At 39.9% G+C, this 27,952-nt stretch overlaps 1 protein-coding gene and 1 long non-coding RNA gene across 3 annotated transcripts in view; both read right to left on the minus strand.

The window, feature by feature from the left end:
* The window catches only part of LOC100746016 (glypican-4), a 135,018-nt gene that overhangs the window by 75,791 nt on the left and 31,275 nt on the right, over positions 1-27,952 (minus strand). The gene's annotated exons all lie outside the window — the stretch shown is intronic.
* Positions 12,781-18,634, minus strand: LOC112212740. 2 transcript variants are annotated; one of them, XR_002946550.2, is made up of 4 exons: positions 15,785-18,634; positions 14,875-15,261; positions 13,966-14,366; positions 12,781-13,874 (listed from the first exon to the last, which is right to left on the minus strand). It is a non-coding gene; the product is annotated as an uncharacterized LOC112212740 (long non-coding RNA). The 2 variants fall into 2 exon arrangements; XR_004461593.1 differs by having other exon boundaries at positions 14,875-18,633.

Genomic DNA, 27,952 nt, shown 5'->3' on the forward strand with positions numbered 1-27,952 from the left:
TTTGTAATTGACGACCTTTAAGATAAATTACTGGGTTGGCAACTATGTGATCGCAGATTTGTCAATATCATCCAATGACAAAATCCGCAATCACTTAGTTGTCAAGCCAATAGTTTCAGATTTATCTTCAAATATACGAGCGTGTAACTCATAAATATATACATACTCATAAACATAAATATATTTCTCCTAAACCACGCTGATTCTAAGAGAAAAGTTTCTTTCGTCTCGAATCGAAGCAGCATTCAATTTCTAAACTTTCGAAAAACTTGGAAAGCAAATGGAATTTTAGAGGAAAATTTAAGAACATTGTTCACGTTGATACTGCATGGTTGGGAGCGAACCACTGATAAGGATCAAGCCGCAGGATATAATTCGCCGCAAAACGGACAACGTGTTGCGGAGCTTGCGCGATTCCGCTTTTAAGGTCGTATCTGCGAAGTTAACGTGACGGGATCGCCGAGAAAGGAACGCGGAGCGTACCTAAGCTCTATCTTTTATCTGCTATCCGCCTCGGTACGACCGCACGAACCGGCGATAAAGAAAGGTGAACAGCTTGTACTCTGATCTTTTCGTAGAAGCTGGAAAATTTTAATCGACGAATCCGAAGCTCCAGCTACTTTATCCGGAATATCATTTTCTTTGAAAGATACTTCGAACGAGATATCAATGAAATTAACGCAACGTTAGATTGCCTGCATGTAAAGCATCGTTTCTTCGAAGTTTAAATTTATTCGCTCGATATTACAAATCACATTAAGGAAAAAGAGATTTCCTCTAAATTGAAGTGTAATCAACGTTAAAAAAGATACGTATGAAACAAACGTACGAAAATCTCGTTATTGGTAATCACGAATAGTCAGAATGATAGTGTGATTTCTTTGTATAAATTTCAATTACGGACAATGCCTGCTCGACTATACTTTGCCGCAGTAATAAAAATAGGAAATTATTTTGATTGGAAGCTTAAAAAAATAATACGTGTACGATGCATACGAGGTAACATTGTTCATTATGGAAGCGTTCGCACGATGATTCTGTAACGAACAACGTATAATCGTTACTCGTCGTACGCGTACCGTATACGCGTATCACCGTGTTATGGCAGGCTAAGTGTTTCATTCGATTTGTAGCAGCAGAGATAGTATACAACGTAGACACGAAGATCGTACAGTTTGATACGATGTGATTAATTAAACGTTATGATTTTTGATACACGTAGAACTTTCTCAACCGTAGAACTAACAACTTAGAATTCGAAGATGAACTCAATCAGATTGAATCACACACTTACTCGTTTCCCTGATTCAATGTTAGGTTTAACAAAACGATATCTATCTGACTACAAACTTAAAGAAATCAGCAGAACTCTGATTTCCACTTTACTTATCGACCTCTAAGTGATTAGATACAGATAATAGAACAATTCCATACGGTTCATTCTATCTACTGCGATCTGCTAACCTTCGCTTAATTTAAGTAAAACGTCCAGAGTTCGCACCAACCAAACGTAAATCGCTTAAATCGCTGACATAATTATTTCTCTTGTCAGATGTCACCGAGGGTTTCGAGGCTTTCAGGAATTGCATTGCTGGAATTATTAATCGAGTATCTCGAGTTTAAACCTCGTCCAATTGTGCTTGTATTCCAAACACGGCTTAAAGCCTCGATCGATGATTCGAACGTGTATCGCCGTAAACGTTTACTATGATTTATCTATGAAATACGGACAGCCAGATCGTGAACCACCAGTCAACTAACTATCAGGTCGTCCGAAAAGTTTCTTTCGTTTTATAAGGAAATAGTGGATGCACAAGATTTCTCATTTTATATTATTTCATCGAATTACGTATGATTAGGTTTCGTGTTTGTATAAAGATGCGTTGTTGCAAAAGACGTGTCTGTAACAGAAAGACACTTTCCGGACAAGCTAATAAATCCCCCAAAACTACTCTGTGTTCTGGAGTAGCGCCACTTCGCTTCCCTCGTTCGTTCATTGCCGATTTATTCGGCGTCGTCGCTTCGTCAAAAAGCCAATTTCATCCGTGGCTCGCGAAGAACAAAACACGAAAATCGAGGCATTTAGCGGTGCTACAACTTTAAATAGGAGACGAGTGCAAGTTTCACTGGGCTAAAAACACATTTCGGGTGCCGGTGATTTTTTTTTCTTTCCTCTTCGCTGTGCGTCGGGTACGCAGGGAGACCATTAATTCTCATCGACTTGGAAAAACGCGCCATCCGTATCACTTTCAGACTCGACTTCGCGTTTTAACAAGCTTTTGCTCTCCGTATCCTTGCAACGTAGCTGCCTCTTCTCGTTAATCCTGTTAACGTCGCCAAATAACGTGGCTGAAACACCGGAAGAACGATCTAACACACGTTCGATGGTCGAAGAATGGTCCAAAAGCGAAGGAATTTGGAATTGAAATGGACAAAAGAGTAGCTTTTCGAACCGTTCGACGACAATAGTTGGCGATCGATCTTCTCTTTGTTAGGAAATTTAACGTGAAAGGATTTTCACAAATTCGAACTCTATATTTCTCTTCGTATTCGGATATCTTGGTGGATCGCGAATCTAGGAACAGGCAGAGACATACGTTTCGAGAACGAAACGCACGTGCAGCCGGCTCTCGATATAAATACTCGAGATTTACGCGAGTGGAGGGTCCAGACATTTTGGAAAGTAATTTATCGACGACCGACTTTTACGTCGCTGACGTTTGCTTTTTTAATAGCCAACAAAAATCGCAATTTTATTCAGGGGGTGACAAGCTATATGAATCGATTAATATCACAGAGTGAGGAGAAATTGTTTTCTCTGTTCTACGATTCTTATCGCATCAACGTGTTCCACATTTATTCTTTCATTAGTTTACCTTCTTCTTCATTAACTGGCTCACCGATTTCCAATTCCGTCCATTGCCTATATATGTTCCAGCTATATTAATATAAATGTCATTTCAAACAAAATAAAACTTGTCGAGGTTTCCCAATAAACGAAACCAATAGCTGTTCGAATATTCGTAGCCGTCTGTGAAGAGCTCAAATATTTCTCTGTGAACAACTACCAGACAAAAACAGTCGTGAACAATGAAAAAGAGAAATGCGCAAGGAGATCTGATTTTGACGGAAAAGCAGCTGGATTCCACTTGATCAGAGAGCAATGATAACGACAAACAGGCAATGGAACGCGACTGTCGGCCAATACGATCTTGAGGCAAGGATCATCGATTTGAAACGGAGATCAGCTACCGTGGAATGTCCCGATCGCTGTTAATTAGTTGAAGCGTTCGCGTCACGCCGCGTATAGCGGCCTCATAACCGGCTAACTTGTCCGACGCTTTCTCAAAGCGATTAATTTGCTTTAAAAGCTGCACGCTCCGCTGTCGACGGATCAATGAACGCATCAAATCGATGCACGTCGTTTCAAACTGGTTCAGGCGTATCCGTCGCGACGTACACATCGAATCAAACGGTTATCGAGCCTGTCGAACGCGACGATATAACTTTTGATGGACGTGGCAGGATGTCCGTTTGCATTGTCTCTATCGACTCTTCGCTAAATTTCACGAAATTTATTTGGTTAGAGTAGCTTTTTCGAAATCTCGGCTGACAATGTTGCGAAAGATTTGGCACAGATTTCAATTAGGTCAATACTCTATACACGGCAATATTCGTTTCAAGGTATAATATCGTTACACGGTATTGCCATAAATAATCGTCCGTTTTGATCGATCGTACAGAGTACTTTAATGTTCTTAGGCTGATTTTTACGGTGTTACGTGTATTCATGTACTTTCGGTTTCAAGAGTAGCGTAACGAAAGAATTGATATCTTTTTCCATCGAATTTTCGCTTCGTATAAAAAACTTTTGGACAATCTAAGCTTCTATTTTTTCAAATCTGTGGGAATAAAGTAGTAGGTGCAGAGAGTGGTAGATGAATCAAAATATTTTTTAACGTGTATAAATATTTAATTAAACCTATAGAAATAGGTATCTGTATAGGAAAAATACGTTGAAAATATAAAAAGGTAACAATTTTACGTCGACGATAAATTCTGATGTGAAATGGTATTTTAAAGGATTTCAAAGAATTCGGGTTTCCATGTTTATTCATCGAATTGGGTTTTAATGCGCTCGCAATCTCGACAATCCCCGATTCGATTTGCCCTGATTGCTTCTAATAACTTCGTCGTTATTGTTGCACCAGCAATTCTACGCGGTGTTGCTGGCTGGCTCCAGGTGTTCGCCAGTAATTGTGTGGCTTCTGCCTTTTTACCTCGTCGCGTCGTTTTGCTTTTCAATTAAAACGTCCTCGACTCCATCGATTGCTATTGCCTTCTAGTAACTTCGAATATTATTACCACGTTTTTAGTAAAAACTTCGAGTAATCAAACGTTTTTTACATTTATAACAAAATTCGTTGCATAGAAGGAAAAAGTCCCTGAAGAAAAACCATATTTAAATTTACTTTTAAACACGAACACAGAAGAAAACGATAAAGGAAGCCAAAAGATGAAAATAGTTCCACAACGGTGTACCGTCACCGCTAACACAATTTTCTCAGTTAACGACTGCCGTAAAACTGGGGGTTGATACACCCTGAAACAACAAATCGTCCTCACGGAAGGGAAAAGCCGAATCCCAAAGCTCGCTCCTTTCGCGAACCGCACGCCCACCGTACGAGATTGCTCTGGACCAAACACCATAATAATCACCATCGAAAACAGATTTCCTCTGGCTAAATATAAAAATCCAACAGGAAGAACAATAAATCTTTGACGAGCTGGTAAAGATACAATTTTGATAGCTTGGTCGTATATTCCAAAAATTTCAATCTCATCCTGCCACGTTACTCTTTTATCGGTTTTTTTTTTTTTATTCACACGCATGTACGAAACGTGCGTAGGTATAAAATTTACAACATATACGTGTCTTTTTTTAAACTGACGCTTTTTATATCCAAATTTTCGAATATCCTAAACATTGGATGTTTTAAGCTTGCAAATCTTTAAATACCTGTACGCTGGATCGTAAACTTTTCAAATTTCAAATATCTTAAGCTTTGTACGTGTAACATATTCCTGAGATTCCAGTTTGCCAATTTTCAAATTTCTGCCAAGATATAGAAATTCCTCAACGACCACCTGTAAAAGCAAACACGTTCTTCTTAAAGAACGCCGACTACGATATACTCACCCACTATGGTATAGCAAGAAACGGAACTCAAACAGCATTTGTTTGCCATTGACACGCGCGTTCGCATGAAATGTTCACCGGAACCCTGCTAGAAATTACGCACGCTTAACGAGGAACTGGTTGTGCTAACCGAACGACGCTAACCGCTGTTCGTTCCATATCCTCTCTTTGTTCGTTGGTCGACGTCTCGCTCGTTGACACGTGTTTAGCTTGATGGGTGTGAACCACAGCACGTGTCTTCCTTTCGATCGTCGTCGTAAAGCCTCGTCCGCAATTTGCTCGACGACGATTCGTCGACGTTCGATTCGCATCCCGACCCTTCGTTCTATTTTCCCAATTTAGTTTACAACTTTCGACGTTGTTCAATTTGTATCCCGTCCTCTTTCTATTTTTTTATCGAACAATTTGAGCATCACTTCGATCCTCGATCCAATTAATCCCGTTTTTCTTTGTCGTTAAAAACTTTTTTACGCTTCTGAAAAATATTTGAAAAATCGCCGTTGCTTCCGATCGTTGTTAAATCCTTCCAATTTTACGCCAAAGAAAAATTTCTCTTACGATATCGTAAATGTCTTCTCACGTACAATATTAAAAGAATAACGAAATAGACACGAAGAATCGAGAAGACGATTCGCATATTTCTACTTGTTCGTCGAAAAATCGAGCATTGTCGAGGCCCGCTTCATAATTCTTTGCGCATACACTCCGACGACGCAGACACTGTACTCGTTTATGAGAAACAGGTTCGCGATACTCGTTTGTTACGGTATATTCGTTAATAACTTAATAATATAGCGTGTACTAGAACATACGGCCGATGGGTAGCCTTAACATGTAAAACATACAAGGCAGCTCTCAAGCTGGTACGAAGCTTTTTCTCAGACACGACAGCGTCGGTAAGAAGGCGATGTGTTATTTCAACTCGAACCATTAACGTTCTCTCGTACGTGTTTGCACAACCGTGAAACACTTGATTGACAAACCGAGGGAAACTTTTCTACCTTCGAATATTGCTGATCGCTAAATGAAAAGTACCCATGGATTGAATATTTCGTAAGAAACAATTTGTCCGTACGTTCGCTACGAAAGCAACGACAGAATTTTGATTAAACGTGGAAACTTCGACTGACCGATTTCATAAGCCGACTATATACGAATTTGCCAGCGACGATACAAGTCGCGCACGAATTAACATTCAATTCTGAAATATCTCGACAAGTGTTCACCGCAGCCACTACGTTTCTAGGACTACTCCAACTTTCGTGTCGACGTTCGCTCTTTCACATCGATGCAACCATAAAAAGTCTGACGATATAATAAAGAAAGATATCGCTAAAGCGTCAAAAATATCAAACAGGCGACGTCTCGCAACTCGGTCGAGGCAATCCTCTTGCTGCTCTTCCTCGACATGACGTACCATTTGCAACTCGACGATCTATGGTACTTAACCTGTCGACGATTAACGATGAATTCGGCATTGACTCGCATCCAGGCATATTCGCAGCCAGTCGGAAAAAGAGAAGAGCGGACATCGTCGCGGTCGTAGACAAAATATTTGCCAGGATGAAAGGGGAACCAAGGATTCTCGAGACTCGCCGTCCTTTATTTTTCAGCGTGGCCTTTTTTCCTCTTCCCTCGTTATCCTGCTTCTCGTCTCTTTATTATCCTCTTTTTCTCTAAATGTTCACCGGCCCCGTGGCTCGGTATTCTCTTCCGCTTTCTCCCTCGACTTTTCCTTCTTCTCTCCTCCCTCTGCCTGTTTCTCTCTGTCTGACCGGAGAAACTGCCGGTATCAGACACTCGTCTGCGCTTTAATTACTCCTCGAACTTCTTTTCTCTTACGTTCCTCCAGATTAACGACGATCTCCTCGATTGCAGCTATGAAAAGAATCGGAGAGCAAAAGGGAACAGGAGCGGGGCTGAGTCTGTGTCGGCCGCTTTTGCCCCGTGTCTCGCGTTCTCGTTTTCCATGAAGCTACAATGCCCGAGACGAAGAGAAAATCTGAAAGTTTCAATAACGTTAAAACGTTCTGGATTCGTCTCGACAATGGACGGGAAGCAGGATCGGGAAAGGAAGGACTCACGGCGGTTCATTATGCAGCTTGTCGCGAGAGTTAATGCCTTCGAGTTTTCCACTGTTCTAGCCGACCGGTGGCTCACTTCCTCGAGGACTGTCCTTTCCAGGATATTAAATTTCGAACTCGCGGCAATTTCTATGCGCTGAATTTAATATTGGTATACAGTCTTTGGCTGCTATTCTTTGTGATTTTCATTCCGACGTTACTCTATTTTTGGATACCGTACTTCTTCCTTTATTTCCTTATTTCCTACCATTGTTTTTGCAGCATCTCATGAACGAACTTTCCACAAATTTATCGAAAATTGCTCGAAGTACTCGAGCGCTGCGATCTTCGCAATTTCGCATTCCGTTCGAATTCTATGCTAAAGCTACGCGTCATGCTTCGACTCTATCCACGATTCATTCAAATAAAAGACTCTGCCATTTGCAACGCACTCGTTTCTGTACCCATCGGTCGATCTTTCGAAATTCGTCACATTCTAAAATATTTATCAAATCTGTCGTATTCTGAAATTCTAATTGAAGATGAAATTTCATTCGAACTTTTCGTTTGATTCACGAGTTTCGGCGCAGGTAAAAGATGCAAGAAAGAATGGTTTAACGCAGGAGAAAATTGCCGGGTAATTCAACTCGGCCATCGATCTCCGCCACGACATAAATCGAGTTTCATCGACATTCCGTATTCAATTAGCCGGTGTCTCATCTCGAATTCATTATCGAGCCGTTCCTTTCCTTCTGCACCGTCGTCGTCGCTATCCTTTGTACAGCCGTGTGTGCGTTGGCTACGAGTTGTGGCCGTGGCACACTGCCAAAACGCATCTCGCGTAAACGATTCGCACAAAGCGGCCCGCGCGCTACGACATTGACGTTAATTGCTCCGATGATGAATGAAGAAAGCGTCGATTAATCGAACACTGCGAGCCGCGGCCGGCCTTAAAAAGGAACTTGCCCTGCCGTGTCTTTTTCTTTGGTGAGAGGAAGGGAAGAAACTGGTATCGGTATTGGCGATCGCGGTTGCCTCGGAACAAGTATACTGCGGTTCATTTTCGAGGCAGGAAAAAGGAAAAATAAAACAGAGAGAGGGAGAGAGAGAGAGAGAGAGAAAGAGAGGAAGAGAAAGAAGAAAGTGGAAATGGAAGAAAGAACGAAAGAATGAATACGCCATTGATGGGTCGAATAAAAATGGAAATGAGAAAAAATAAACGTAGAACTAAATGAAAATGGAAAATAACGAGGGATTTGAGAATTTGACGAGCTTCGATCAGCTTAGTCATTTTACGCATGGACAGTGCATTTGAGCAACGATTTGAATAAATTTCATTGCATTTGGATACGTAGAAACGAATTTCGAATCGATTCGATTGGTCGCTTAGTTCAAAAACATAAACGTAGCTTCTAATTTCATAGCGAGAAGAACTAAAATTGTCGATCGAGCGTATAGAAAATTCTTAGACGACAATGCGTTAAAAATTGAATAGAGGCACCGTACAACTGAACGATCTGCTTAATAGCTCTCGAATAATAGCATCCATAATCACATGCAAAATTAATCGACGTCTATATCGAAACTCCTGAACGAGGTAGTTCGATGAATTTTTATTACGTGACTGGAATTCCTCAACCACCTTTAACATCGAATTAAACGAAAAAAAGGAGAAAGGGCAAAGAAAATAAAAGATAAAAAGAACATCTTTTTACCCTTTTTACGCTGTTTTTATTTCTTCCTTCCTACAAGCTGTGCCAGACATCGTGTTACGCAATTTTTGAACGTTCCTTAAAAAAATTTCTAACAGATTACGAGGATGATACGTTGCAAAGCGGCCCGATGATTTCGCCATTCGACCGATCAAACGTTCCGCGACGCAAATTACGGCTCCAATAAATCTGTGATCCGCGTTATGGACGATCGAGAAGGGATTGTTCGCGTAGGTGATCACCGATATACGAGAGGATACGAGCATAAATACCGCGTCCAACCGAGAGACGCCATTAAAGGGAAAGGAGGTTTTTTTCTCACGACCGGTGGATGTGAGACCGATGCGAGACTAATTGATTTCTCGCGTTAATGACCAACGAGATATCGTAAACATGCGTATGTGTCTAATATATATAGATACATAACGAATAACAATCAAAGTTCCCATTTCCATTCAAATTTCGAATGTTTGTTGGATTCTTGCACGAATGTTCCAGTTTATCTCTTACGATAAAGAGAAATACGAAGATAACGGAAGATGATAATATGAAATTCGTGTAAGAAACGCTTGTGTTAACAACAAACGACGTAATATTAATATGTACGTATATTTGCGCAACTTTATGTACCTTGTATATAAGTTGTAGCGTCAATTTTTTTTAAATAATTTTCCTTGGAATTTTAATAAATATTTCAGTTCAATTTAGAGTCTGCTTCTGCGTACTTTCACGATTTCTAAGTATATTCTGTGAAATAGTTTTAAGACGTAAAAAATGTAAAAAGAAACAACAAATTTTATCACCAAACACTAGCAAATTTTGGACAATTTACACACGATATAAGTCTGTAAATACTTGAAAGCGTAAATTCGTTTCGTTCAAATGATTTCACGTAAAATATTAATGAACATCAACTTCATTTTCTACTTACGAATAAACTAAATATGCAATTAACTTACGAGCAACGCAAAAACATACTTTTGGCAATGTACAAACGTTCCATTCGGTGAAGAACACTACTTAAAGTTCATACAGGAACGCGTGGAACAGGTAAGGAATCCTTCTCTGTTGGATCCGTTCTCAGGTCAGGTGGCCACGGTGCACGCGTGTGCAGTGCACGTATATATTATACGATTCGCGAACTATAGGCACCCTTGGCCCAAGGAATGCACGGTGGTATAGTTTATGCGTTGACCACATTCCTCTCCCATGCCTTGAAACGCTCCTCTTCCTCCGTCTCTTTCATTTAACGCACACCTACGTTCCTCGGGGCCTCTGTCCGTTCTTTTACTTTCGTTCTCCAGAGTCGACAGCACCGTCTGCCCCCTCTACCATCGCTGCCCCCTGCCCGTTTCCACCCTACCCTTCCTACGCCCCATTTCTCTGTTTTCTTTTTATCAACCCCTCCCACGAAGTTACGCATTAATTCAGGCGGACGTTTCGGGACCCTGGCGAACTCTCCAACCGATTCGCGCGACCCCACGACTCGGATTCTTGCGAATTCCTTTTGGATAATTAAGAGAAGAATGGATGTGACGCGATAACTGGATAATATGAATATTTCCTTCTTTTGCCTTCCTTATTTTCGTTCTTTCATTTTATCATTTTAAAGGAGACTATTTAGATACTCGACACGGAATTTGTTCGGTCGATCGTTTAAATATATCAGTTATACAGGGTGGTTGGTAACTGGTGGTACAAGCGGAAAGGGGGTGATTCTACGCGGAAAAAGAAGTCGAAAATATAGAATAAACATTTTTCGTTCGAGGCTTTGTATTCGAGAAAATCGACTTTGAATTTTCGCTCGGTACGCGTGCACTTTATCGCGTCTCGTTATAACGGATCTCACTGTAGATCGTTGTCTCGATGGAAAAATTACAAAAAAAATTTTTATCCTATATTTTCGACTTCTTTTTTCGCGTAGAATCAGCCCCTTTGCGCTTGTACCCCCAGTTACCAATCACCCTGTATATAGTTAAATATCTTAGTATAGTGGATAATCGATTGCGTGCTAATACTGTGGAGATCTTTGCGAAGAGAACGACAGCAATAAATATTTCGTAATTTTTCTATACGTATGTAGACTCGTGTGAAATTTTCAACACCTCATCAAGCTGGCAAAGAAATTCAGAAAAAGTTTCCACAAGCCAAAATACTTTCGTGGACCACTCCAGCTTCATCCTGTGATATCTCGAAAAGCTGAAGTTTGTAACTATTCAACGTCTGTACTTTCAAATTCTACTCTACGCAGAATGTACATTTACATGGTTTACCGTCTCAACTCCTCGATTACAAGTATATTACGCGTCTAATGAACTCATGAGCCTTTCATTTTTCCATCATCAAACTCGCGTAAACCTTGTCACGCCGGTATATTGGTATCCCATTGAATTTCAAATGAAATCCTGTACGAAGAAACGAGGCGGGCTTTCGAGCCAACTGTACGTATAAATCGCGAGCGTAAGATTTATCGTACAGCGATATCTCCCGCGTATCGTTTACGCATAATCGCGCACGAAGGGCCCCTTTGCGCTTGTACCGCCAGTTACCAATCACCCTGTATATAGTTAAATATCTTAGTATAGTGGATAATCGATTGCGTGCTAATACTGTGGAGATCTTTGCGAAGAGAACGACAGCAATAAATATTTCGTAATTTTTCTATACGTATGTAGACTCGTGTGAAATTTTCAACACCTCATCAAGCTGGCAAAGAAATTCAGAAAAAGTTTCCACAAGCCAAAATACTTTCGTGGACCACTCCAGCTTCATCCTGTGATATCTCGAAAAGCTGAAGTTTGTAACTATTCAACGTCTGTACTTTCAAATTCTACTCTACGCAGAATGTACATTTACATGGTTTACCGTCTCAACTCCTCGATTACAAGTATATTACGCGTCTAATGAACTCATGAGCCTTTCATTTTTCCATCATCAAACTCGCGTAAACCTTGTCACGCCGGTATATTGGTATCCCATTGAATTTCAAATGAAATCCTGTACGAAGAAACGAGGCGGGCTTTCGAGCCAACTGTACGTATAAATCGCGAGCGTAAGATTTATCGTACAGCGATATCTCCCGCGTATCGTTTACGCATAATCGCGCACGAAGGCCCCCTTTTTCCATCGCTTATCCGATCTGCATCGACCGATCTGCTCGATCGAGCCACGTTCGCGCAAAATCACGTCGAGTTATTATCTGCGTATGTTGACTTGCTCGTGTAATTAGTGTCGCGGACGTGTTTGGCGCCGTTTCACACGTTCCATGCCCTGCATTTGGATATAAAAAGAAAAGAAGCAAGGTTGAGCGCGTTAGGTCCAGTTAGACCACAGGCAGCCAGCTAATTAGGCGATTAGGTGGTTGAGTATTAGGTGTCGGTGAAATCTGATCCATTGTGAATTGTGGGACTTGCGATATCAAGAGGATGTATATGTATGTAAAGGATAAGATAACGATAGTCCGGGCTTCTTAACCCAATAAAATAACGAGAAGCGAGCCTTAAACTGTTTACTCTTGCGACGATAAATTACAACGAAATCTTTTCTCCGATTGATTTTTATTTTTATATCACGTAACCAAACACGTATTCGAGCTAACATCTACCACCTTGGAAGAAACCATTTCAGAACCTGCAAAATATCTAAAACCTCGAACCTCGAGCCAAATAAAAATCTACCTAAACTTTGCTCGTAAAAGATCGCGAAGAAAAATTCAATTCCGCTAATTACGCCCAGGATCTTCAAAATTTCCAAACATTCAAAGCCTAAATTTCGTTCTTAAAAAAAAAAAATCATTACTTCCAGAATCTTCAGAATTTCCAAACTTTCAAAGCCTAAGTTTCGTTCTTCGAAAAAAGAAAGAAGAAAAAAAAGGAAGAAATCCTAAACGAAGGAGCAATAAACCACTAAACGAACGTATATCAAAAAGCCATAAAAGCTAACCACCCCACCAGCGAAGCCTCCCTAGAGAGGAAAAGGAGGCCATCGTCTGATCGCAAAAACGTCGGCGATTAAAACATAACCAGGCAGTCGCGGTCGCGAGTTCAAAAGCTGGGCTCCTATTGACTCGGAGTCATTGTCGGCAGCCCTACGTCGCGTCGTTTCGGGGGTCCGCGTTCCTTCGTTGGCCACCCTTCCACAAACACCTCCGTGCCTCCACACGCGAAGCCCGGTCAGACGAAACGTGTAGTTAAATGTGGGAGCGCCTCGGGTCAGACATAATAGTGTGTTGGGCTGCAGGTTAAACTGGCGGCGGCCAGCAGGCAGGTTGAAACGGGCCGAGGAATGCAGCCGGGGCAACGAGGAGGGTAAAACGGAGACCAAAGAGGAATCCGGTCTCCTCCGCGTCTTTCTGTCCTTCCTTCCTTCTTCCCTTTCACCCCTCAACCCTCTTCCACCGTTCTCTTTTCCGCTTTGCTGGGACGAATCGCGCTGTTCTTCTACCCATTTCTCCCTCTAGCTCGCACAGTTATCCGTGTGTGGTCAATAGAAAAAATATTTGGAAAATGACTATTTAAATGACACGTCATTTGGCTCGTGATTATTTCAAATTAATTACAACGTAGTTTGTTCGAAGAAGAGAGTTGTTTATCTTAGAGATGTTTCATTATTTGGATACAACTCTTTTTATTCTATTTCTTTAATTTAAAATTCATGTTTTATGAATAATAATTTCTATTTTTACCGTCGTGTCAGCCATATCAGAGCCGTACAAAATTATAAAATGAGTTTATTAATATTTAAATGTTTACTGAAATAACAATCCACAGTGGAGATGCCGTTTATTTCCAGGAATAAAGACCTTGTTCTGTTATTTATAATTGGAGCATAGGGGAGGTACGCGTTTATAACGAATTAAACTATTTTTAAATTGCGTTATTCTATTTAAAATCGTTGCACCTAAGAATAGAAATTGAATTGATCTCGACAAAATGAAATTACTTCCATAAATTAACTTTCAAATAAAAATAATTAATTAATTGAAACTTACGCAGCACACCGTTTCTAACTGTTATTCCTTATTTTTATTTTAAATCAAATTTAACCGACGCTTCCAGCTTTTACGTTTCTCCTCCATACCGAGTCGCGTCATCAACGACGATAATGGATCTCCCTTTCTTTTCCCCTTCCTTTTAACCGTCCACCTCGTACATATCCCACTGTCCCTCGCTTTCCTCGCATTTTTCTTCGTTTCCTTGGGCACAACGTCTCCCTTCGGCTTTGACTTTCGAACCCAGGACATAGCGAAGGCTGGAGGGTTGGTCTAGTTTTGGGGGGACATGTTCAAGGGCATTAATCATCGACGATACCGCTGTTGAATGACAAACTCCAACTTCTTCTTTCGGGATATTTTTTCGTCGTGTTGTTTGCTCCGAGATTTGGAATCTTATGCTGTTAATTAACAAAACATACCGCGCAAAATAAACTTTTGAGTCCTCTTGCGCGATGATTTAGCCACTAACTAGTAACATTAGCGAATTGACAAATTTCGACCACCTTCTATAATTATCCTCGCAATAGGACAAAATTTGTTGGTTTAGTATTAAAATAACGCTTTGGCAATTTTCAATAATTTAAATGTATCCGTAAAAACTTTTGTTTAATCTAACAAACTTCGACCACCTCGTATAATTATCCTCGCAATAAGACAAAATTTGTTGGTTTAGTGTTAAAATAACGCTTTAGCAATTTTCAATAATTTAAATGTATCGATAAAATTTTTTTTTTTAATATAACAAACTTTCCCGGCGAAAGATCTTACGAAAGAAAAAGAAGAACTACGATTTTATAAGAATACTCGTAAGTAATTTATTCGAGATATTAATTATTATAGTATAGGTATATTATGTTAGTAGAAAATGTACTATCATCTTTATAATTATTATTTTTATTTGCATACTCGAGAAAGGAGGCTGACCTTTATTGCTGGTTTTTAGCTGGTTGAATTCGTCAGTTCTCGCGATCGATTTCAGCGATAACTGGACATTAATGATTCATTATACTGCCTGTAGCAGCCTGTTCGCTCTGTCCGATGAAGCGATCGCTGGCTTAATGCCACGTTTAATGCTCTACTCTCACCACGATCCTATTCTTCATCCAGATACCTCTTCCTCAACGTCAGAATGAATGGATGGTTGGCTTTTAAAGCGTTTCGTTAGACGTTTCATCTTTGGTCTTCATTTAAAACTTCAACGACGCAAAATGTCATCGTCGAACTGTTGTTTAACAAATCTTTCGTTTGCTCTTTTTCACTGTCGTACGATAAAACTGCCTTAGAATCATCTGCCTAAAAAATTCATTCAAAAGATATGTTTTCACGGACCGTTATAAATCAAGCGACTATTTACAACATAAATATAGGTGACAATTGTTTCGTAAAAATCCATGTCTAATTAAGCGATTGTTCTTCTTAGAATACAAAAATTAATCCAAAGTCGATACATTCTTCTTTGTAACAAATTTTTGTAGCGCAACAATGTCGATAAATTTATCGCAGTTGCTCCTCGAATCGGGACAAATAATTGGAAAAATCTGCACAATTCAAACAACTCGACGAACAAGTACACGGAGCAAAATTTAAATTTCACGACGCGATTTCAAAGTTGCGAAGTATGGTGGAAAAAAAAGGCTTCACGGCGGTAATTTCAGCATCGATCAGTTAAAGGTGATACCACAGCTTCCATGGCGGAAGATCAAACGTTTTATCGTGAAAACGCTTTCGTGGATCAAGGATAACGTATTCGAGAGAAGGTTTATGGCGACTGGCGTTCCTCTGGAATTTCAACAAGTGAGAAGCAGTCAGGCTATACCGTTCAAGTTGTGCGAGACGTTTTGTACGCCTTAACAATCGTCGAACAACCTCAAGTTCGCTAACTAGTTTGCTACGAAGCTAAAGTCGACCAACGTCTCGTGGTTATTTCTACGTTAGCGTTCGTGAATTCCACTCCATTCTCTTCCTGTTGGATTCATCGGTGAATAAGCGGCGCTTGAACATTGCGTTTAACTTGCTGACGTTTGTTTCTGGTAGGACGATGTCTCTGAATTCTTCTGAAGGATATCGTACCGTTTCGTTCTCAAGATGAAGATAAAGGAAGCAAATGACGTCTATGAATCTTTTGTTCAAGTTTTAGTATAGTTTATATTCGACGAGTTGGTAACAGAAAATAACATTTAACATGGCAAATGTGTCTGTTTCTACATCTTAAATTCTACCATCTCTCTAACCATTTCAATTCAAATGTTTTATTTTCTCGAAATTGAAGAAAATCGAAGTTTTATCATTTGCATTGCGCCACTTTTGCTTCTTCTTATTCGATTGAAAATATTTAGTCGCCATTTTCTAACAGCCTATATAATACAACTTTATTTAAAAGGTAAGAGACACGAGAAACTTAGCAGATGAAATATTTGAATTAATTCCTCGTTCCAAAAGCCTCAAAGTATCCAAATAAAGTTACCGTGGAATCTATAATTTTGGAATATTAAAACGTACTCGTATAAGCATATCTGTATGATCTAATAATATTTTTATTATTTATTCACCGTCTCTAACGTTACACACGTTCGTTATACATTATGCCATTGTATAGACGACAGCCGTAGGAGACCGATATCGGAATAATAAATTCATTTCTTAATTCTACGATCGCTAGACTTATGTTTAATTCGCGTTTCAATTTGTCTGCGATCAACATAGGTATAGTTTACTTGTATAACATAGAGCAGAAACAGCTACGATTTCAACGATATGCGCTATCAATCGATCAATGCTATGTCTAACTTGAAGCATCGCTACCAGCGGTAACTTTTAAAGAAAATGTTCAGCGAACAGCCTAAACTTGGTCCTCGGCCGACTTTCAAGCCACGAACACCGCAAAGGGAACACCACGAAGACGTGTTCCCGTGTAATTAAACTTTCCACTCTCGTCGTCGCGGTGCCTTTAAAAGGAAACCCGCGGTCCGGGACATAAATTTTTCCCCTCAAATATTTGAACATCGCCACCAGAGAAGCCTAGTTTTTACCATCTCCGATAAATCCCCTCTGTTCCTCCCTTTCTCTCCTTTTGTCGTCTCGTACCTCCTTTTCTTTTTTATTCGCTTCTTTTCCCACCGTGACAAGAGGCGAACTAAATGCGCGCGAATTACTCGTCGATCTTACCGGCTTCCTATTCGGATAATAAAGTCAGACTGTAAAAGAGTTATCAAAGGCAAACGACGTGGATAGCAGAGAACGATAGCGGCACGAAGCGGTCGTTTAGGCGACGCGTCCCTCGGGAGCCGAACATAATCACCTCGATTCTATGCCGGTGGAACACTCTGCTGGTAAACTGGCGGCATATTCTACCACGTTTATCGTTTATTACCGTGCCTAACGATACATTAAATTGCACGAGCATGGCTACGAAGCTACGTCCCGGCAGCTAAGACGTCTGTGAAAATTGATTCCGACGAACAAGTCGGCGGAATAAGGTTTCCAAGTAAATTTTGAATCTGCAATTGAGAATTATCGTGGATTAGCGCGTAAGTAAGAGAATAAGTATGGTAATTACAGCGCGGATTTTTATGCGTTTGCGGGCAATTTTCAATGGAAATATGCACAGAACGTAATTATATAGAAAATAGCCATATCGTTACCATATTTAACAAGTGAAACAATTATGCGTCTAGTTTTTTAACGATACGCATAGAAATATGAATTTGCATCAGTATCTTCGTCGCGTTTGATTAATCGTGGAAATATAAATCGTGGAAACGTATGATATCCTCTAGAATGTACTTTCTATTCTAAGGAGAACCGTTGAACTTCTCACATTTTTTTCATATCGTCAAAGAAATTAAGAATTTTCGCGCTTAGGTACGCAGGTGAAAATCGATACACGTTCCACGTGAAAATATTACAAAGCGACTTGTTATAATTCGCGTAACTTTATTAAGGAAAAATCAACGCCACTCTTGATATTCTTAAATCAAGTCGTAATATTTCTCCATGGAACGTGTATTGATTTTCACCTATGTGCGTACGCGCGCAGATTCTTAATTCCTTTGACGATAGGAAAAAGAATGTTGAAAGTTCAACAGTTTGCCGCTGGGTCGTTGAAAAAGGAAACTAGGGAAAAAATCGAAGCACGGAACGCTGATAGCGATCGTAAGCGTAAAGCGCGTGCACGCGCGGGGAATTGCTCAGAATCGCGAGCGTGCATAAACTAATTGAGAACAATTCGAGTGCTAAACGAATGCGAGCGTCGAATCGGGGAAAATGCGGCCGTCGTGTGCGACAGCCGGAAGAAATTCCGAATCGAATCAGGGGCCCGGATTTGCCGAGTTTCGTCCGCGTCGCGACGCGTCGATCTGTAAATGCGTTCGATCCAGATGTGGAATTTTCTCCATCTTTTTTTTTTCACTTCCTTTCCCATTGCGTTTCGCGCTTTCGAATCGATCGCTGGAAAGCTTTCGTAACGTTATTTATACGGAAAAAATGAACCGCGTAATAATAAATAATTTAACGAACTTAACACGTTCGTCACCCAACGTGATTCGGCTAAGTTTCCTGCGGGGCCGAAATCCAACCGCCGGTTCGCAGAACGTAAATGAAGCGACAAGCGGGAATTCATGGTTTATCGCCTTCGATTCATTGCAAAGGAAAAATTATTTAGTTCTGAAATGAAGAAAACGATAAGCTTTCCAGCTAGAATATTCCGAGGGATCTCATGGCAGATATCTGAGATCTTTCATTTAGTCGAGAAACATACTCGTGAGGCGTACATCAGTGATATTTTCATGCTGAATATGTTCAGTAAACGACGTGAAAATATATTTGAAAGTGAGGGGAGTAGTGACGACGAAGTCTGCAACTATTGGTCGAAGTGCCCAAAATCAGCCCAAGTGTGTTTGGAATGTTTTAACAATTACCATGCGATATAGCATAATGTAATATTTTATCGAGAATATAAATCAATAAAAAGTATGGTATATGTTGTATATCCTTTATATAATATTCTATATTTAATTAACTCGATCAAGAAGAGCGTCATCCATACTTGGGTGACGTTGCCCCACGGAAGTATACCCGTCACGTAGACATGGGTGACGTGGCAAACCTGTTAAAGAAGTAAAGCATCAATGCGTAGAGGAATAAATTTCGATACGGTATAAAAATGTTCGTAAAGAATTTGAATAATGTTCAGCGAGGAATCCTACGCCCTCGTGAATCAGCTGGTAACGTTTATCGACCCGCGAAAAGAACGGAGAGAAGGCAAGTTAGAAAGGCGGACAAAGCTTTTAACGTCACGTAGTAGATACGTATGAAACGAATTTCATCGGCATACACCTCGCACCTACCTCCGGCGGATCAATTTAAATGGCTATTCAGGAGGGCTGAGTTACATTAATTGCGGCGTTGGAGGAAGTCCATTCATTAGTTTCATTGTTATTTCGGCCCCACAAAACTGACAGCCGGCTGGCTCCGTGAAAAAACAAGCAGCGCCACTTCCGCCATTCAGCGGTCCCACTCTCGTTTTCTACTCGATTCCCAGCCGAATCTGTTCGATGATCCGACAAAATGTTTTATTTCCGCCAGAGAGTCTCGCATCGATCCTCACACGGCGTCCAATGGAAAGACGGTGGCAATTGACCCTTTCATTCGTTTGTCTGTTACTTTTCTCTTCGTTATACGTACAATATAATACGTCTGGACAGAGATGCGGTGAAAAAGGCGAAGCAACATGATCGTCGAAGCTTCTTCGATGAAACATTGATGGAAGGAAATGGAAAAGGGCACGAGTCGTTCGAATAAAAGTATAATCCAGCCGGTGGAACGCAGGAAGCGAGTGTATAAATTAGAAATGTGGGCGAGAGTAGGAAAACCTTTCCCTGGTGAAGCGTTAGCAAGAAATAAATAAAGAAACGCGGCTACCCTGCTGCTTGGTAGACGATGGTTATTAAAGAAAAACGAGCATCAACGGGAAACGAAACGAAGCAGGAAAGGGACCTGAGCGGATGCACGACCGCGTTGAAACAGATACGGAAGACGAGGAAGAAAACGAAGAGGAAGAATAAAATAAAAAAAAGAGAGAAGAGAGTAAGAAATTGCGGATAAAGAGATGAGAAGGGAGGCGGAAGACGAATAAGGTATAGCCCGAAGTTGGAACAATGGTCGAAAATTGCGGGGCAAAGCCGACCAGAGAAAAAAGCTATAAGACGCTGGATTTACATAATACTTGGGATACTCTCGGCCATTGTTCCCTTGCTCGTATTAAAATGATATTGAAGAACAGGCATAGTAGATACGAGAAAGTACTTACAGGACTCTGCCGCGATCTTATCTAATTTCGATCAATTTGACACCGGAAATGAAAAGATATAAGATAGGAAAGCAAATACAATTGCTTATACAGTAAACGTTTCTATCAAGCTTCTACTCTGGCCGAGCAAATATACGGCCACCATTTTCACAGCATTCTCAGGTAATCCGTTCTCCTTAGATAATCCGTTCTTCTCAGATAACGAGGAATTAGAAGCGTACCTGCCCGTTTCTCAGGAAATATTGCGACCGCAGCAAGTTTATATAAACGGTATTGCGTTAGTGAGAAGAAAAGATGAAACTTTTTTGTTCTTTCATATTTCTCGTACGCGTACCGTTTACGAGAAAAACGCTGACTGATAACTGTGTGAACAAATTGTGGATCGACGAATAGGAAGTTATCATTACTATTATTAAATAATCCAAGTGAGAATTAAAGAACAATAGGTTATCAGCTTGAACTGACCTTTGATCGAAAATTTTAAATTAACCACCCTTCTTTCCAGTCAGACGTTAGCTTTTAATTTCATTATGATAAGAACCGTGGATTAACTTGCGCAATTAATCTCGACAAAGGGTCCGTCAACAAACAAGGAGTTTGAAAATTTCTCGGGTCTACGCCATCGAAACCGGAGATCGGCTAATTACCGATGCCTCGAAAGACGTAACGAAAAAGGAGCAGCTCGACGCGGCACTGTACACGATAAACCCCCTCGTTGATTTAACGAGGCCTCGCACGTCTCCGAAAACCCTTCAATTAAGTGATAACGTTACAATGCATCGGCCGGTTTCGATCCTCGGCTCGATATTATTGCCCGAGACCCTGTCCCTCTCTGGTGCAACGAATTCGCTAATTACCCTTGTTCAACCAGGCAAAGCTCTTTCATTAACGAGGACCACCATCACGCACGGCGTCGTATTATGTTTTAATTACACGTGTGAATTCGATACGTTTTAATTAGGTCGCGGAGCCTACGCACCGGTAGCAAAGTAACGCGAAACGAAACGCGTTCTCCTCGAATATTACGGAGGACACTTTAATCGGAAATAGCAGCGAATATCTGTTCCACGTTCGTTAATTTTATGCGTATGAAGTTATAGACGAAGTTAAGAAGTTTAGTATAGTATTAGATTGTCCGAAAAGTTTCTTTCGTTTTATAAGGAAATAATAGACGCACAAGGTTTTTCGTTTTATATTATTTTGTCGAATTACGTACGATCCATTTTGTTCTGTTGAGATAAACACCGCGGCATTTCACAGACTTGCTTTCACGTTTCTATGAAGGTACACTGTTGGAAAAGACACGTTTGCGAAAGAAAGATACTTTTCGGACAACCTAATCGGTGGATATTTTTACGAGTGGCACCAGTGACTGAACGAAATGAAATTGACTGGGTGTCGCGAAACAAGGCGATGCATCAGAAATATTGGAATCTTAAATTCGCCGATTCACGCGTCCCAAAGATACAGATCGTCGTATGCACTGGCAACCATAAGTATCGCATCTATCGATATTTTATATAATTAATTAAATCTTTAATTATGGTATAAATTGAATGTTTCTCGCCGCTTCTACTTTCCAACTGTTTTATCATAAATCTGCTTTCGCATTACACGCACCTCGTAATAAAATATCAAATAAAGTGAGATTTGTTAGAGCTTCCCAATAAATATAACGAGTAGGTGTTGTAATATGGTCGGCAGTGTATATGCGTCGGACACGAACCAATGTATCGTATCATTATTTCACGATCAATTTTCCCCATCCACATAAACCGGGAATTTTCTTTTTCCGTCATTATCCGAATAAATATTTTGATTTGAAAAAGATATGACAGGCACGGTGGTCCCTGTGAGCGATGAAAATCCATTCGAACGAATTAAAAACAAAAAATTTATCGTTGATATTTAAATCGGCGCGCTTAAACGCAACCATCACGAGCCAGAGAGCGTAGCAATTAATTAAATACGCGCACCGTAAATATTTAACAGCGTTTACGCAACCGGGTATTTCGTGCATTTACACGACCGGCCGTGCATCGAGAGAGAGAGAGAGAGAGAGAGAGAGAGAGATATTTATTGTCGCGATAATTAAATCCTCTGTAATCGAGACAAAAATTCCGATCCGTGATATTCGCCGTCTCCGGTCTCGATTCGACGAACTTGTTTATCGCAAAACCGGACGTGAATAATCATTTCGATGATCCAGAAACATTCAGACGTGTCTTCTGTCCGATTTACCATTCAAATCCGCGGATTCTTCAGGCACAATTGGGATTGTTATCCTTGAAATTAATTAAAATTGACAAAGTTGAAGTGTAGAGAATACAAGAGATTTTAAAACGATCTAACGTCCAATTAACATCTAAGTCATTGCAGGGGTAATATTCATTCGAACAGACCAAAAGATCGAACTGTCATGTCATGAAGCAGGAAACCATTCCACTTTTAACTCTGACGCTAATAGCATTTCCAGTGAATCTGGATCGAATTTCGTGAGAATTCTAAATTACGAACAATTACACCTCTTGTCTAATAATCAACGTTGTAAAAGTCTACAAATATGAATTCCTATAAATTTCCCTTGTGTCTCTTCGTATACGTATAGTTCGCAAGTGAATGCGTTAATCCAGTCAGCGTATACATTAGCTGTTATGCAATTGCTATATTTTATACTTTCATCGCGACATAAATCAAATCGTACAGCAAGCTAACAATTTCGCGTGACGCTTGCAAAATTTTTCTCTTCTTTTCGTGTCTCTCCTTCAACTTCTTTTCCTATTTCGATTCTCGCTTTCTTTTCGAATTTTCCTAAAAAAAGATAAGAACTCGAATTATCCATCCAAAGTGCGAAAATATACATTTGGTCGAGCGCGAAAGAGATATCGCACGATACGCCAAACGTACGTTTTACGAAATTGCGTTTGTCTTCCAAATAATCCTTGTCCACTTAGCAGCCTAATCGGACAATGGCTCGTATACTTTAAACAACTGCCTGATAAACAATCACGCCAGTTCGATGCCTCTTATCAGATTTATTGCTCGGAGGAATACGTTCGAGCGTCGAGGGTGCAGAATCATTCTTTTTGTCTGTCCTCTCGACCCGATGAACTATTCGATGATATTTAGAATCGTAATTCTACGGATTGATTGGTCCGAGACACTTTTCAATCGGAACAGTTTGCATATACGTAATTAACTGGAGATTACAGTCACTTTCTTTTCTTTTCTTTTTAATGTTCACTACGACTCGCTATCTCTCGATTCATCGTTCCTTCGTGTTGTTTCGTCGCTTATCTCAGCGTTTCTTCGACTTATATAATTCGCTGAGTTACTGATTGGCTTTCTTACGAGTCCTTTAAATAAGTACGTTTTCTCGAGTAACCATTTCAGCAATTTAAAAATGTTTCTAAGCGTGAAAAGATATTACAGTAACGAATTTTATGGCAAGGAAATTTCTAAGTCTAAAATTATGAAAAATTTCAAGATTCCACAGAGATTTCAATTTTTCATAAAGATATCTAGCTAACTTTTTGAATACAATTTTTTCTTCCAAATATCTTTTTCGTTCACGAAACCACGGAATATTTCGAACATTTATTGTATCTGCCTGAAGATGCCTCTGCCTATATGAGTGCAGATTAATTTTTTGGATAAAAGGACGATTGCTTCAAATAGAGTTCCTTTACACTGTCCTGTTCGCAAAACCGCAAAATACAAATGCAAACTTCTATCTTTGAACATCGATCCCCAAATATTTAACTCGCTTGGTCTTCTTTGTTTTCTGAAAACAAAACACTAAACCCCTGTTTCTTATAGCTAAAATGTATTCCTAATCCACGATCTTCCTCTGAAATGTTCGAAAGCAAAAGAGATAAGCTCGGATAATCTTTCTACAACGAAAGGGGGTACACTACGGTAAATGCTTAACGCGGGACAACAAGAACGAATCTCCCTGTTTGCGAATGGAAAATCATGTTTGCGAATCCTTACCTGCGGTTTGCCGTGATCGTCAGCGTTATTTTCCCTCTCAAAGCTACAGTCTTCGATAAATAGAAAAAAACATAGAATATACAAACTTTTTACCCTACGCAGAGACCATCTTCTTCCCTTCTGGAAAGATCGCTGATGATGTCTCGTAGTTTAGAAGGTTACTTAGGGAACTTACCTGAAAAGAGAGAAACATTCGTATTATTAACAGTAGAACTACCGACAGTTAACACGAAGCTATTTCTACCAAACCCAGTGAAAATGACTGGTTTTTAAAAAATACGTAATAATAGAATATTTTTATATTTATTTATTTATTACTTTCTTATAGAAGCAATTCCACGTTATGTAGTAGATTTTTGATATTATTAATCCATCTGGGATCCCTAAAAGAGGGTTGACACGTTTATAAAATTGTAGAACTAGTCATTTTGACTGCTGTGGTATTTCTAGTGTTAGCATCTAGCGATCGATTTGGAATTTTTCTGATAACTGATACCGTCATATCGAATGATACGCGATAAAAATTTGAAAAACGCGTGGCAAGTTGTAGAAATCGAGGAAACTGGTTAATTGGGGTTCGATGAACAGATTGCAGGACCCTTTTACACTTTGACAGGTACCAGTCATTTTCACTGGTATTGGTATAAGTAGCCTTGATACAAAATTACTTTCAGTTTGAATACGTAAAAAACAAAATAAAATTCATTATATTATTCTTTCAGTTATCGTTGCGAAAGTCATTACATCATTGCGGAAAAAGATATAGCATGAAGTAGGAATTTAAAAATAAAATTGTAAAGCCAGTCAATTTGACTGGTGTGATATTTCTAGTGTTAACATAGCTATAGAACGAACAGAAAAATCGCATTAGGAATTCGCGTGTATTCTTTTAGGATCTCGAAACATGCGATGATAACGCTATTATCCTGCGAAGGTTTATTACGATTGGAGGAATTCGACATTCGTAAGAATTATCATGGTGCGATTCTTGTTTCTAGGCTCCGACGTTCTCGGTCGCGGTAGAATTTAGATCTGGTAACGGATCGCAGCGATATTAAATAATCAAGCATCTTTAGGTCATTAATTATTTCTTAATTTCGAGAGAGAAAAACAAGAAGCTCTATAAAAAGAACATTTAATCAAAAATTTTCCCGATGTTTAAAGTTTAAAGAGACATACGATCTCTTTATAAATGTAACAAATCATTCAGACATTCAGCCCTTATTCTAACTGGCTTCAAAATTTCTCAGTTAAGAAGATTAAGAAAGCTTCGTAAGATTCTGCAATCTCATCAGTTTCCTTCGTCGTTCCACGTTCCTGCAGACCCAAATCAAACGAAACGTAAGCACGGAACGTAAGTAGGTCTGTCTGTTAATTTGAGAATCGATATTTTCCAACGCGAAATAGAAATTCCGCCGGGTTATTCGTCGAAGTCGTACGCGCATTTCCTTACCCGCTTCATCGAATCAACCAGAATACGAAATCATCGTCCGGAAGCCCGTGATTAATCATCGATTCTCGACTAAACCTTCCCCGACTAATCTACCAGCCTTATTACTCATCCGCGAGGAATGCTAAGCGTACCTACGTTTGTTACTTCCGGTCGTAGGTGGTCTGTTCCGCGACTCTCATTCTCTACGATGACCCGAACGAGAAAAAGAAAAAAATAATTACCAGAGACGCGCGGGGACACGAATCAACGATGTGCAAAAAAGAGAAACGAGCAACGAGAGGCGAAAGGTAAAGACGAAAGAACACGAGGAGTAAAAAGAAAAAAAAAGAAGAAAAGAAAGGGAAGGGAAAAGAATGAATGCAATGAGTGACCTTCTGGACCCTGGAGGATTCAAGGAGGCGAGGAACGTTCCTCCGGTTCGAACGCCATTCTTCGATATGGAGGGGAGCAGTCGAGAAAAAGGGAAGAAGGCAGAGGATCGCGACGAGAGCCTGCTGCCTTTGAGAAGGACCCTGAGACGGCTATAAATTACCGGCTAATATCTCATAATTACCGAGCGAACGAGACTCCAGGAATGCCATGGCACCGAGTCAGCATGCAGGTACGCGAACAACTTCGGAACCCGAACGCGTTTCACGCGAACGAATATCCTGGAAAGAAGGGAACGAGCGCTCCTTTCGCTCACTTCCGTCCATTGTCATTCCGTCGATTTTTACTTTCACATTTTTCTACTTACTTTTCGCAAGCTTTTGCTTTCGTTCCTTTGGCAGATATCGGGACAAATTTTGTCTAATACCTTTACGTTAGCCTTGCGTTGATTTTTGCAGAGCAATTTTTTCCCTCGATTCTTTTATTTAAATGGTCGTCCATAGATATTTGATTGGACACCTGACTTAATTTCGTCGAAAGACTATACGTCCATCTACGCGTTTTTGTTATGTTTTCGGAATTATAATAAAAACTGTTCGGTAAAACGTGATTACAGTTTAACAGAGTTAAAAACTTTGCACTTTAATTCCCCTAAAGGTAATTTTTCTATTTCTTATATTCTTAATTGGTTTTAAAATGCGAAACTAGCGTGAATCTTTTCAGTTGTACTCTCTCTTTTCTAGAAACACTTTGTATTAGGTCGTCCGAAAAGTTTCTTTCGTTTCATAAGGAAATAATGGATGCACATTTTCCGTTTTATATTATTTTATCGTAGCGACAGATATAGCAAAAGAGTGAACAAACACCGAAACCCCCTAATCACTGGACTACTTGATACGACGGACCAGATTCGCAGGCTGAAGAGGCACTACCCGCTAGACCTAAACGCTAGATTCATTTAGTTATCTAAATTAAGCATATTCACTTACTTATAATACTTACTTATAAATTATACTTATCTATAATAAGTATTAACTTATTATAAATAATCTGCCATGTCACTGCGCCACGCCAGAAAAATTACTGAAAATTCTCAACGCGAGAATTGATTGTAATTTCAACAAATAAATAAAAAAAATATTATTTTATCGAATTACGTACGATCCATTTTGTTCTATCAAAATAAAGATCACAACGTTCGACAGATTAGGTTTCGTGTTTGTAGAAAGATGCGTCGTTGTAAAAGACGTGTCTGTAAGAGACAGACACTTCTCGGACAACCTAATTGTATTACCTTTGATCTTCACTTGGAAATGTTCGAGAAACGGTTCCCACGTACGTACGCGGTTAATATGAAAATCTGCATACCGCCGAAAAAAGTAGCGTTCTGACCGTCGATCGACCCTCGTTCGAGGAATGTACGCGTGCGTCACGAAAATGCAATTAAGTTCCAGCGTGAACGGTTCCGTCGAGTTTCGTAGAACGTACTAGGAATTCCGGGGAAGGGAGAAGCGCGGTTACAGGGCCGTGGAGAAGTCTTACGAGGCTTAGATCGTTTGAAACGAGATTAATTGAAGATCGAGACGGTATATTTGCGCGGTATATTTGCACGATTAAGAAGACAAACTTCCTTTTTACACTGTAAAATCCTACTTAACCCGTTGAACCGAGAGAACCCGTTAATTCGTCTCACGTGGATTCCTATCAACTTAGACAAAATATGAAATTTGGTTGTTTTAATGGATCGATTGAATCTGACTGAAAATTAATTCTAGGATATCTTTTTATTTGAAAAATGTCGAAGTCGATAGGTTTAAAATTGATTTGATCTTTTAATTGCACGATTATAGACATTTTTCATA

This window comes from Bombus impatiens, unplaced genomic scaffold, assembly GCF_000188095.3.
Source record: "Bombus impatiens unplaced genomic scaffold, BIMP_2.2 scf_0298, whole genome shotgun sequence".
Taxonomy (NCBI): Eukaryota; Metazoa; Arthropoda; class Insecta; order Hymenoptera; family Apidae; genus Bombus; species Bombus impatiens.